We start from the raw sequence: 15,085 nt of genomic DNA on the forward strand, positions 1-15,085 counted from the left end.
ACAGAGTGAGATTCTGTCTCAAAAAAAATTAGGTTGTCTTTTTATTATTGAGTTGTAAGTGTTCTTTATACATTCTAAATACAAGTGCCTTATTAAATATCTGAATGGCAAATATTTTGTCCCATCCTGGGTGTTGTCTTTTACTTTCTTGACATTGTCTTTTGAAGCACAAAAGTTTTAAGTTGAAGTCAAATTACTCTATATTTCCTTTTCATGCTCATGCTTTTGGTATCATATCTAAAAATCTATTGTCAAATCAAATGTCATGAAGATTTACCTGTATGGTTTCTTCTAAGGGTTTTATTGTAATTTTCACTCCTACATTTAGGCCTTTGATCCATTTTGAATTCATTTTTGTATATGGTATAAGGTAAGGGTTCAATTTCATTACTTTGCATGTGACTATCCAGTTGTCTCAACACCATTTGTTGAATAGACTACCCATTCCCCCATTGAAAGGTATTGGCATACTTGCTGAAAATCAGTTGACCATAGATGTATGGTTTGCTTCTGGACTTTCAATTCTATTCCATCGGTCTCTATTTATATCCTGCTGACTGGCTTCTTATGACTCCATGCTGCAACCCTGGGATTCTGAGCCCCACCTCCTGCTGGGCCACTTGGCTTCTCCCTCTAGATAGCCTCTTGGGAAGAGTACCTTTTTACAATGTCTCCAAGCTGACTTTCCTTTGCAGATCCACTTGGTCCATAGCACAAAATAAATCATCAGTAGCAAAATGACACACCCCACTTTCTCAGTTGCTCTTCCTCTCACTCTTTCTCTCCCCCATCTTCCCCTTTTCTTCCTCAGGTCCATAGACATAAACTGTAGATTTCTCAGGCAAGTATCAGATATCTGTGTTTTGTGTCTCTTAAACTTCAAGAGATACATATCAAGCCCTCATTATTGTCTTGTCTATGTCCCTCTCACTTAACATAAGGTGTGGAGAAAGTACCCACCCTGACTGGGTCATGCTACAGCACTCCAATAACTCTCTAGGCAGAAATTTTCTCTCTCCCTATTTATTTAACTTCAACCCTTTTACACCTTTAAGATTGCTGATAGGATATGAATTACAAACCAGTTTCTAGAAATTCCTGTTGTAAGTCCTACATAGAAGGGCCTCCCTTTAGAATTGAGGATGTTGTTTTCCGCCTTTTGGAGCCTCAGCTAAAACTGAGATATCACGAGTCTCATGTCAACTTCTCTTTACAAATGAAAAAATGAATAAATGGGTGAATAAATGTTAGCTTCCTTTTCCCACTCCCTGCCACCTTTTGATTTAATTCATTGGCCACCTCCATGCAGCCAAAGTTAATTAATGTTAAGCAACAATCTCCTTGGTAATCTGAGGAATCAAATCCCCATAATGATAATATTAAAAAATTATTAGTATAAACTCTTGATATATATTAAACAAATAATTTTTAAAGAGCTAAATAGATTTTTGATTTCACGATAGCAAAATATTTCTGTCCCCTTCTCCTCTTAAAAAACCATGCAAAACTAATAAGAACAAAAAGCAACAACACAAACTCCATCTTCAATGAAACTAGTTTCCAAAGATGGTCCTTAACAATTCCTCTACTCTCTCTATGCTCACGCTGCTCCTCATGTCAACAGTTAGAGTTTATTTTCTTTACCCTTGAATTTGGGCTGGACTTGTAACTGGCTTTGACTGATAGAATACAGCAACAGTGACATTCTGAGACTGCTGAACACAACCCTTAAAAGGACTGGCAACATCCACTTCCTTTCTTTTGGAAGCCAGGTGCCATCCAATGAGAGTCTAAGCCAAATGGAAATACCACATGGAGGAGAAGCAAAGGCACTCTGGTTGAAAGCTCCAATAGAGCTCACAGTTCACATAACCAATTGCTAGCCATGTGAACAAGCCACCTTGGGCAATCCAGTTCAGTCAAACACCCAGGTGACTGCACTCTTAAAAGACATCTCATGGAGTAAAGACTAGTCAGTGCACAGAACTTTTAAGAAAAAGAATGTGGTTATTGTTTAAAGCCACTGTGTTTGTGGTAGTTTGTTACATTGCAATAGATAACTGAACCAGTAGGATAGATCTGGATCCCCAAACCACATTATTTGGAGGTAAAAATTCAGACATAAGTGCCTACAAAGGGTGAGGGAATGGTAATCAATACTGGAAGACAGAAGACAATGGAGAAATGCATTCAAAATTCTGTGTGAAAACGATTTTCAAATTAGAATTGGATATGTAACCAAATTATCAAGCAAAAATATGGTAAAGACAGTTTTAGGTGTACAAGTGCAATATTTATCTTTCATAAAAACTTTCAGACTTAAGACATTTCTGGAGGATATGTTCTACCAAATGAGGCTGCAAGCCAAGAAAATAGATGACATGAGATCCAGGAAAAAGAAAATCCAACAGTCCCAAGATATCAGCTATGAAGCAAGACAATAAGTTCCAACTGGAGCAAAAGATTGGAGAGTTTCACAGGGGCTGCTTCTAGGGAAAAAGAGAAATGATAAATTATTCTTTTTATTTCCCATTTAACAAGTATCTACAGAGAACCTATTATGTTTTAGGGCCTGTTCTAGGCACTGAGGATATAGTTATGAACAAAATAAAATTTTTGACTTCTTGAAATTTACCCTCTAGTGAAACTTAAAGTTTATGTCATTTGACAAAATATGGAAAATTGTTATAAATCTCTTTGCAGAACGATTGAAGTACACTGGAAGACTTAATCACATGTAAAACAAAAAGTAAGATAAAAGTTAGTTAATAAGTTAACTCTAGGAAAAAAGTTGGAAAAGAAAGTAAATGTAGTCAGTTCACTAATTGACTCAGCAGTGAATGATACTGTATAAACACAGTAGTAAATATATAATATAGATTTAAACAAAAAAGTGAGATACATTGAAAAGATGTGAGATGGGGGAAAGTAGGGTATGTATGTGAGCTGAACTCCACGTTTGACATAATAACACTCAGTAGAGAATGTCTAAATTCAATCCAAAAAGTGTGTGTGTGAGTGTAATTTGAAATATTTGTAAAAATAGAGGTGAATATCAGAAAAAAATAGATTTGAAAGAGGTAGACACTAGGGAATGGAATGGGGCAGGGAGGGGCAAGGAACTGATGTTTTTCATTAAATGCTTTTTAGCATGTTGGACTTTAAAAAAAAATCTTATTGTATGTAACATTTTGATTTTTTAAAAAAACTAAATAGATCTATTTGTTAGAATTTCTTCCTAGAGCTATGCAGGGGATGTGATGAGTGTTAACTTTGCCAAGTGTTAGATTTCCCTACAACCTAAAGGTGCTCTTTAACTTTCCTACATTAGACTTTCATCCATTTTTAGATGATTAACCATATTTATGCAGCCACTAGTGTTTGTGCAATCATTTGAATGTTATTACATTTTTTTATTTTATAAAAATGACTATAAATAGAAATAAGTATCATAAATATAATCCAATTGATACAAAGATCATTAGACACGTCCAAAGTAACAAAGAGTTAACTTCATTGTGATATGTATTGGGCTTAAATTGACCAACTACAGTTTTACTTATGAATTTAAAATTCAATTTAAAAATATGTAGAAAACTCTAGCCATATTAGCCATTGAGGATTATGTCTACAAGGCAAAATATAATTATCAAATGAATAATATTTTAGCTTCCTGAGAACAGGACGACACTCAGAGCATGCAAACCAATTGTTTGACTTTTACATTTTGGACTCACACCTAAATTTTCAGGAAAACATTATGCACAAAAACTGGTCACTGGAAATAGAGGTGACTAGGTGGTAAGTAGAGACTGAGAGTGAGAAGCAGAATTAAAAACCCTGTCTTGTCTCATGCTCCTAAAAATTTAGGTATATTCCTGCTTTCTTGTTAATTACCATATTTCAAAATGGATAAATTAATTAAGAAACAAGAAACCTAGAGACTTCCCTAACTAAATATAGCTCCACAGCAGATATGCTCTAGCTCTCATTAACAAATGCACAAAAACAGGATATTTCAAAAGTCACGTACCATAGGAATCTCACAAATGGACTTAAGTCATTTATTTACCTTCTTTCCAAGTGAAGACCAAATACCAAATTTACCTAAAATGAGAGAATGATAGTGGTTTTAGTGAGTGGTTGCTAAGCACTTCATGTTGGTCATTTGCCATCAAATTTCACATATGCACACCCACACAGTGTGGAAAAGCCTATCATTAAAAATGTAACCACTAAGGGAATATTGTTCACTTTTATGAACTCAAGACCACCCTCATATTTTTTATGACTTCTCACCTATAATTTGCTTGTAAAGGTAGCTTTTTAAGCAGAGGTTCTAATAGACTAGTAAGAGATCTGGCTATCACCTTATCCAAAGATTCTGTACGTGGTGTGTGTGTGGTGGGGGCGTGTATGTATGTCTATGCATTTCTCTGAAGCAAGCTATAACATTTATCAGGTTCTCAGAGGTGTCCGTGATTCAGAAAGGATAACATTTGGGGAAACTGAGGCCCAAGGAGGGAGAGTAATTTGCCCAGGAACACAGTGGCTGAACTGGGACTAAAACAGATTTTGCCTAAGTTCTTTCTACTATACCATGGAGCCTAGCCCCAAATCCATAAGCTTTCATCATGCCTACTGGCATGGCACATACCCGAAGGGAGTTCAACTCTTTACAGGTTAGGATGAGGGGCATAACATTTTAATGTAACCGAATAGTAGGAATTCAGTGGTGCATGACTTTCTTTCAGTAAGGATTTTTTTCCCAAGATTGGCAGAGGTCTCCCTCATCCATTATTATAAACAGTTCCCTTTGTGAGAGATGTAAAACATTCTTGAATGCCGATATGCACTTATGTATCAGAATTTTTCAAATAGGAATGGAATCATAGGTCTCCATCCTCTCTCAAATCTTCTCCTACCACAATTTAAGTCCTGGCTGCACAATTACTTCTCAACTTTGCATGATTTCTGCCTATTCGATGCTGACTTCTTGGCAGGAACTTCCATCAAAGGTCTTTATTTCTAAGCCTGCAGGTTGTGGGAGTACAACCGTACTACTCGGGCACAAAGTAGTAAATGTTACAACCCAAATATTTCTTAAGAAGCCAATATGTGCATTTGAGGTGAACATAATTTTTGGTCTTTGCTGGTCAGAGCTGATTTAGGCCAAGCAAGCTAAATATGAGGCTACATACATATGTATTCCAAAAGCCCTGTAATCTAACCTCTTTACCTGCTAACACTTCCTTTAAAAGGTACAGTTTGGGAATATCCAAAAGCATGGCTCAATTTGATGATTCTGCACTACAAAGGCAAATGAAACTCTTTCAAAAAGAGATTTTGCAAATTCTTTTGGATTCCGGTAATGAGTGTCTTGTACAATATTTATTGCTGTGGGCTTAGCTTTGTATTTTTAACTCCCTTTGTTTCATGACATGCTATAATTATATGCTCAAACCATAGTCTAAATTTATCTTATTGTAGTTTTCTGGTAAAATACTATGTACTACATACAACATTTATATTTATAAAGTCTATGATAGAAGCAGAAAGAGGTTTGTTTAGATCTTTAAATTGGGGTGTGGGGAAGAAAAGGGAGAGAAGAAGCAAATTTCAGGAGAATTCTGTGTCAAAGGGTATGTGTTACATGCTCTCAGGGATGCCACTGCATAAGATGATAATTATTCATTACCATCTCTTTTGTGCTAGCGTTGTGAAGTCAGGGACCTTTGGCTCTCTCCCTGGCCTTGTCACCAACTAGCAGCCTGACCACTGAGTTTGAATATCTCATTTGTGAAATATGGTAGCTGGACTAGACAATCTTGAAGGAGCCTTCTAGCTATAAAATTCTACAATACTCGGCAGATTACGGGTCTGGAAATGTTTTCACAAGGGAGGAAAAAAAATACCTCAGCTATAGCAAATAGCCTTCTAGGACCACTATCTGTTAAAATATCTGCATTATTTTGAAAAAAGATGAAAAGTATTTTGGGGAATTGGGAATCTCAGAAGATACATGCACAACACAATTTTTATATTTACTCATCTATTTCAGAACAAAGATGTTTTTGAAAAGAAAATGAGTAATGAAGAACTTGCCCGGCCAGATACTTAAATGTTTCTTAAAGCAACAATAATTAAAACAGCGTGATACCAGCATAGGAATAGACTGGCATATTAAGAGATCAGGAAGGAAAGCACAGAAACAGTCCCTAAAGTACATAGGAATTTAATATATGATAAAGCTGATATTTCACATCCATGGGGAAAGGGAAGATCCTGGGACAATTGTTAGCTCCTTGGGGGCAAATTGAGCTAACATGAATTCCAGATGAATTAAAAAGTTAAATGTAAAAACCGAAGCCATAAAAACTGGGAGAAAAGCCCATCTTAGAGTAAAAACAGTATTCTAGGTGTAGCACCAATGACAAAACTATACAGATTAAAAGATTTGACTACAGAATATTAAAATATTCTGCATGTTGAAACAATGCCATAAACAGAATTAAGAGGCAAACAACAAAAGCAAAGAAAGAATTATATCATATATGAAAAAATTAATATCTCCAATCCATAGAAAACGTTTAAGATCAATAATAGAGGACAAACACTCCAACAGCAACATCAACAAATGATACGAACAGACATGAAGAAAACATGTTCTGGCTCATTACTAATCAGAGAAGTACCAATTAAAATAATGCCATAAACAAAATTAAAAGGCAAACAATAAACTCAGAGAAAGTATTTGCTTAAAACTAAGCCATGCTTTTAAAAAATACCCAGATAATGTAGGTCCTTAATTCCACAAATATTTATGAAGCAACTGTTACCTATCAAGCACTACATTACGTAATAAGTGCTGGTGAATTAGACATGGTCTTTGTCCCATAAGTGTTTGTCTAGAGACAAGAAAGACATATAATAAGAGAGTTTCAGACTAAAGATACTGTCCCACACTACTGGTAGGATTGTAAAGTAGTAGGCCCCTTCTGCCAAGCAATTTGGCAACATGCATTAAGTATATTAAAAGGAGATGTACTCCTTAACCCTGCCATTCTACTTATGAGATTTTATCCTTAGTAAATCAGAAAGGTATAAATTTAACAATAATACCAAATATTTTGTGAGTGCTTACTAGGTATCAGGCCCTGTTCTAAGAATTTTATGTGCATTTACTCATTTAATTCTCACAACTTTCTGAGATTGCAACTATTTTATCCTCATTTTATATATGAGAACATGGAGGCACATAGAAGCTAAGTTATTAGCTGAAGGTTTACAGAGTTTATAAGTGACAGAGCCAGGATCCAAACCCAAGAAGTCTTTGCTGTTAACCTCTATACCATGATATTGATGAAAGGATGCTAAGTACAGCAAGATTTATATTTGTGGGCAAGTGTAAATAATCTAAACAAATGCCGATAGGGGCTCACTTCAACAAATCTAATGGAATACAATCAAGATATAAAAGATTATTTAACGACTTGAGAAAATGATCACAACTTACATGGAAGAAAACAGTTTGAAAATATTAATGGTGATACCCTCTGAGTGAAGGCATTCAGAGTGATTTCTACTTTTTTGTTAGAGCTTTTCTGTAATCTCCAAATTAAACACAAAGGACCTGTATTATCTTTATAAAAATAAATTTATCACAAATATATATTAATTTGAAATCCATTTAACAAAATGGAATGGTTAAAGTGTTCTCAGTATCATACCAAATTTTTACCTTTATGCTTGCACTATTACGTCTACCAGGGATACCTTCTGCCACCCACCTTTTTACCCTTCTCCTGGCTAATTCTTACTTATTCCTGAGGATTCCACTCAGGCTCACGTTTCCACAAAGACTTTTCAGATCACCAGCATTCTTACCCCTGTCCCCAGGCTAGATTAGGCACCTCTCTTCTGTGTTCCCATAATCCCTGTGCATATCTCTAGCATTCCACTTGCCATATTATGTGTTTATCCCTCTGTTCCCTATCTCCAATCCCTATTGATGTAAAAAAACTTTACAGCTCTTGCACAGTATCTGGCTCATGGTATATATCAAGTCGGTACTTAAAAAAGGAATGAAAAGCATTTCTTGGTGAAAAAAAGGGAGAAGAAACTAATTTTCCAACTATGCAAAATACAATTGTCATAGATTTGCTTGAGAATTGGAGGAGAGGCTTGGGTTTGACTTTCTCTCTATAAAACTACCATAGGTCATCCTGGTGTTAGTCCCTTTACTACCCAAGGTCTCTAATGCCTAAGGGCAACTCTTTTTCCTGCTATTGTCTTCCTTTTCTTCTTCCATCCTAAGCTTTACCACACTGTATTGTCTCACTAGACTGTGAGATCCTTGGGGGCAAGAGCCATATCTATTTTATTTTGTGTTTTCAGTGCCTAACACAGTATCTGTGACCTTCTTACAGCCCTCCTTTGACTTAATTGCAAACCTTTCCTTAGCAGATGGTTGGAGCAAAAGGCCTGAAGTCCTCTGAAATGAAGCTATCTGCTCAGCACTAGAATTTGCTGTATCCCTTGCTGCCTCTGCTGCCTGTGTTGAGGAACTATCATGCACATTTATGCTAGAAGTTGTTTTATTTTCTTTGTTTTACGAGGCAAACACAAAATTCCCGCCTCCAGTGCTGGCCTGACAACTTAGGAGGTGAATTGGGTGGGGGTGGGATGTGGAGGAATGTCTTAAATTTCATATTATGGCCAGGCCACATGAGCTAAGTAGTAGTTATTTTTCTCAGAATTTAAAGTCTGAGTGAGTGAAAATACGTAAGGAAAAACCAGAGTATGTTTACAAGATATCAGAACAACAGGTTGAAAAGCAAATACTCAAGGGATTCCAATGCTTGGAGTTTATATATTTTTCTCCCAACAATTGGTTAGCCTCACAGCAGGCTTCTAAACCTCTTCAGTCAGGCCACCGTCTCTCCTCAATTGGTACAACCAATTGACATACCCCTCCTCCCTCACAGAGCAGGAGGTTTTGCCATATCCAGGTCTCTGCTGTCTCCAGGTGCACGCTCCTCCCCCACAAACCATGCACCTGAAAGGCCAGTTGCTTTCAGTGTGTAAGGCTTCTGACCTCAGGCAGTCTGGCTTCTTTATAGCCTTGGCCACAGATCCGTGCTAATTTGCATCCCTGAATGCCTCACTTCCCAGCCCTTCTGATGATGGCCACGACTCAAAGCAGAACTCCCCCAATACCACAAGAGTGCAGTTAGATCAGTGTCCCATATGACTCAAAGGGAACTGGAAACCTCATCAGAGAGGTAGCTTGTAGACTTCCAACCTCATTTCCAATCATCATTCCCTAGGTTCATAAACACTTCATATACTCCGTGTGGACAACATTCCAAGAGAAACTGTGGATAAGAATCTGATTGAGGCAGTATATTTCATCTATGGACATATTTTGAAGGGCTCACTTGTGGAGAGCTGAAATATGACTGGGAGGTTGGCCAGCTATAACATGATATAAACACCCAAAGAGCTAAAGAAAGCCTTTTACTAAATGGTCTGTGTTTCCATTAGGTTAGAGCCCAATAGAATATATTCCAACATAAAAAAAAATCATATAGGACAGTTACAAGTGTATGGAGGTTAGAAGGTCCAGCTCTGAGTTCAAACAGACCCAGATTCAAAGAGCAGCTTTAGAACTCACTTACTGGATTATCTGAACCTCAGTTTCATCCAAGAAATAGGGCTAAAAATAGAGCCAACTTCATTAAGGTTGCAAGGATTAAATACAATAATGCATATAAATGTACATACACAGAACCTGACACAGAAAAAGTATCCCAAAATGTTAATTATGATTATTGTTATTATTATTTGTGGCAAAGACTACTTCATCAATGTCCATGTTCTCCTCTTTTTCCAGGGCACCCAGCTAGAGTACATTTCCAAACCTCCCTTGTAATTAATAGTGGTCATGTCTGGCTAGTTACATGTACCACTTCCAGGCCTGGTCCTTCAATGCACAACTCTCTATACTCTTTCCCCTTCCATTTGCTGGATGTTGACACCCTGAGCAATCTTGGATGCCCAATGTTGACGGGCAAATTGGGTACTTAAATGACTACATAAAACAGAGCCCTGTCCTTACTACCACCAACTAGGAACATTCATATTGGATGATTACATAACCAATAAGTAAAACTCTAAACCAGGCATGGTGACTCACACCTGTAATCCCAGCACTTTGGGAAGCCAAGGTGGGAGGATCACTTGAGGCCAGGAGTTCCAGACGAGCCTGGGCAACATAGCAAGACCCTGTCTCAAAAAAACAAAAAAATTAGCCATTGGCCGGGCGCAGTGGCTCACGCCTATAATCCTAGCACTCTGGGAGGCCGAGGTGGGAGGATCGCTCGAGGTCAGGAGTTTGAGACCAGCCTGAGCAAGAGCAAGACCCTGTCTCTACTAAAAATAGAAAGAAATGATATGGACAGCTAAAAAATATATATATAGAAAAAATTAGCTGGGCATGGTAGCACATGCCTGTAGTCCCAGCTACTCGGGAGGCTGAGACAGTAGGATCGCTTGAGCCCAGGAATTTGAGGTTGCTGTGAGCTAGGCAGATGCCACGGCACTCTAGCCCAGGCAACAGAGTGAGACTCTGTTTCAAAAAAAAAAAAAAAATTAGCCAGGCATGGTGGCACACACCTGTAGTCCCAGCTACTTGGCAGGCTGAGGCAGGAGGGTTGCTCGAGCCCAGGAATTCCAGGCTGCAGAGAGCTATGATCATGCCACTGTACTCCAGCCTGGGTGACAGAGTAAGAGAGACCCTGTCTCTAATTACTTAATAAACAAACAAACAAACAAACAAACAAACAAATTTCTATTGTGTTAAGGCATTGAATTTTGGAATTTATTGGTTATAGCTGCTAACATTATCCTAATACACGGCTCAAGTCACAGAAGAGCAGATCTGAAAAGATCCTTAAAGAACTTGTCCATTATGCAGAAAGAGACACTCAGAGTTATTGCTGAAGGTACTTTATGGATCTTTCACTTCCAGGACGACTTTAACACTAGACCCTGCCCTTTTACATTTGATGCTAATTAAAGTCCATAAGATCAAATCTTCTCTGTTTGCCTAGTTAAAACCAGATCTATTCCTAGGGAAATTTTATCACAGAAAATTAGAAATGCAAACCCACACTACTGGGCAGCACAGGAGAATGGAATGAAAACAAGAGAGCCCTTTCTTACTGTTTCTGTAGTCATTAAAAAATAACTGAAAACACTCTGTGCCTTCCTCATAAGGGGTCATGAGGTTATCATAATACTTTGAAGAGGTTTTGAAAAATAGTTGTGCCAATGTATGGTATTATTACCCAGCAATATTTTTTCTTTTTTAATATACTTTATTTTTTAGAGCAGTTTTAGGTTCATGGCATAATCGAGTGGACAATACAGAGATTTCCCACATACCTCTTGTCCCAACACATGCACAGCCTCCGCCATTGGCAGCATCCCACACCAGAGTGGTACATTTGTTACAGCTGATGTACTTTCATTGACATGTCATTATCACCCAAAGTACATAGTTTACATTAGGGTTTGCTCTTGGTGTTGTATATTCTATGGGTTTGGACAAATGCATAGTGACATGTATCCACCACTATAATATCATACAAAGTAGTTTCACTGCCCTAAAATTTCCTCTGTGCTCCACCTATTCATCTCTTTCCCCCCTACACCCCAACTCCTGGCAACCACTGATATTTTTACTGTCTCCATAGTTTTGCCTTTTCCAGAATGTCATAGTTGAAATCACATAGTATGTAGCCTTTTCAGATTGGCTTCTTTCACTCAGTACTATGCATTTAAGATTCCTCCATTGAGACAGGAACACTAATACACTGCTGGTGGGACTGCAAACTAGTGCAACCCCTGTGGAAAGCATTATGGAGGTATCTTAAACAGATTCAAGTAGACCTGCCATTTGACCCAGCAATCCCATTACTGGCCATATACCCAAAGGAAAAAAGGTCATTCTGTAACAAAGACACATGTACCCGAATGTTTATAGCAGCACAATTCACAATAGCAAAGATGTGGAAACAACCCAAATGCCCATCAATACATGATTGGATTAGTAAACTGTGGTATATGTATACCATGGAATATTACTCAGCTATAAGGAATGATGAAGATACGACATCTCTATGGTTCTCCTGGAGAGAGTTAGAACCCATTCTATTAAGTGAAGTATCCCAAGAATGGAAAAACAAGCATCACATGTACTCACCAGAAAATTGGTTTCCCTGATCATCACCTAAATACAAATCTGGGAACGACACCAAGTGGACATCAGACTGAGGTGGGGGGTGGGGGAGGGGATGGGGGTATGCCTACACAATGAGTGCATTGCGCACCGTTTGGGGAGTGGTAACACTTGAAGGTGCTGACTCGGGAAAGGGGGGGTGGGGAAAAAATATGAAACTGTTGTTTTTAACTTGCATTGTTCACTTAATAATTTATCATGAATATTTCCCATATTATTTCATATCATTGTACAAGAAATAATGTATACATTATGAGGACATACTGTATCTAACAAGATATACTGTTAGACTCTTTGATTCTGTAAAATTAAATTGAAAAAAAAAAGATTCCTCCATGTCTTTTCATTGCTTAATAGCTCATTTCTTTTTAGTGCTCAATGATATTCCATCATCTAGATGTACCACAGTTTATTTATTCATTCACCTACTGAGTGACACCTTGGTTGCTTCAAAGTTTTGGCAATTGTGCATAAAGCTGTTATAAGCATATATGTGCAGGTTTTTATGTGGACATAAATTTTCAGCTACTTTGGGTAAATACCAAAGAGCACAATTGCTGGATCACATATGTTAAAAGTATGTTTAGTTTTGTAAGAAACTGCACAACTTACTTCCAACGTGGCTGTACCATTTTGCATTCTCATCAGCAATGAATGAGAGCGCTTGTCCACATCCTTGCCAGCATTTGGTGTTGTTAGTGTTTTGGATTTACCATTCTAATAAGTGTTTAGTGGTATCTCATTGTTTTAATTCAAACTTCTCTGATGACATGATGTCAAGAATCTTTTCATATTCTTATTTGCTATCTGTATGTCTTCTTCAGTGAGATGTCTGTTAAAATCCTTGGCCCATTTTTTAATAGGGTTGTTTGGTTTATTATTGTTGAGTTTTGCTCAGCACTTTTTATTTTTACTCAGCATTTTTAACAAATGATCTAGGAAGATTAATCTACAAATCTTTATTAAGCAACTGTTATGTGCTTTCTTGACCCTGTGCTAGTAGTCATTGTGGGAAACTAACCACCATTCTCAGGAAGTTTACAATCTATCTTATAACCATACAAAAGATTTTATAAGTGCATAGTTACATGGTACTAATAATGTCAATCAATAGGCATCCAAGAAGGGAGAGACTGATAGAGGATAGAGCAGCTGGAGAAGACTTAACAGGAAATGCAACTTAGGCTAGGCTCCAAAATCTCTCAAGAGTTGGCTAGGCAGAAAGACCACACATATAGACATATATGGGTAATTCAAACAAAAGGGGAGTGATGCCTAGATTACCAAGATAATTCTAACAAATAATATTTTTCTTCTACTACTCTTCCCTTCCTACATCCATCCAGTAATAATAATAATAATACCTGAATGATGAGAATTCACTATGTGCCAAGCGCTATACTAAGCACTTCTCGTTCATTATCTAATTTCATCTGCACTATAACCCTATAAGTAAGGTATTTTTGTCCCTATTCTACAGATGAAGAAACAGGTTTAAAGAGGTTTAGTTAGTTTGTCCAAAGTCTCACAGCTAGGAAGGAGTAGAGGTATAATTTAAATTTGGTCCTGTGCTCTTAATTGCCAATGTACACTATCAACAACTCATTTGGAAAGATGGTTATAACATCTCTAAGGGTAGGAAGTTAAGATAAGATCCAAATGTGGAGAAAAAGTTCCCTTCTTCCCTGAAGAAGAGAAAACTTCCCTTCCATACAGTATGGCAAAAGTACTGTACTATCAGGAGATTTGCATTCAAATCCTGGATTCACCACCACTAAACTGTGACCTTAGGCAATTTACATTGTTCTCTGAGCCTCAATTTCCTCAACTGGACTGTTAAATTTCTCATAGGGCCAGTATGAAGATTAAATGAGATGCTATATATTTAAACAATTTTGAGCTATATAAATGTAACATCATTACTTTTTTATTACAACTATTTTTATCCTTATAGGACTAGAGTCAAATCTAAAATATTTTAAGGATATTAGAAATGATCACAGAAAAACTTTAGGCAAAAAGGCACAAAATCAGGACTGAAAAGACAGTTCTATAATATAATCTAAAAATAGTACATAAGCAGCTCATTGGGTTCAGGACATGCTACCTCAAAATATGGCACTGTGGCATATTGAATAATTTAAGCTAAAGGGATTTGAGAAATGACAGGTATAGGAAGAACTCTCTAACCTTCCTCTGAAGCAGGTCATAAGACCATCATGTGAGAGATGCCCTCCCTATACCTGGAGGAAAGGAATATCCTTAGCTCCCAAGATGGAGGGACATAGAGAGGAATCTGAATGAACATATCTTGCTAAGTTTCCCCTGTTTACTACTTATGGCTCATGCCCCTTGGTCCTATCATAGTTTTCCACAGTTTTCTACTCCTCGTAAAAATGCTCAGGTTTAACCATGTCTTGGGGTTTTCATTTTTTTATGAAGGCTCCTATGTCACATAAAATTTATATTAAATAAATTTGTATGCTTTTCTCTTGTTAATCTGTATTTTGTTACAGGTGCCCAGGTGAGAACTTAGAAGAGTAGAAGACAAAGATATTTTTCCTCCCCTACATAATAATAATGGGTAACACTTATGGTGTTCTTACTATGTGACCCTCATTTCATCTTTGCAACAAACCTATGAGATGGATTATAGAATTTTGTCCAGTGGTGCTTGTTTTATTTTTGACTTGCTTTTTGGTTGTCCAGTACCTGAACTTTCTTTCCTTTTTTGGAAATTCTACCACTGTGTGAGTCTTTATGGAAAACAAAGTCCTACCT

This window comes from Eulemur rufifrons, chromosome 30 (genome assembly GCF_041146395.1).
Source record: "Eulemur rufifrons isolate Redbay chromosome 30, OSU_ERuf_1, whole genome shotgun sequence".
Classification (NCBI taxonomy): Eukaryota; Metazoa; Chordata; class Mammalia; order Primates; family Lemuridae; genus Eulemur; species Eulemur rufifrons.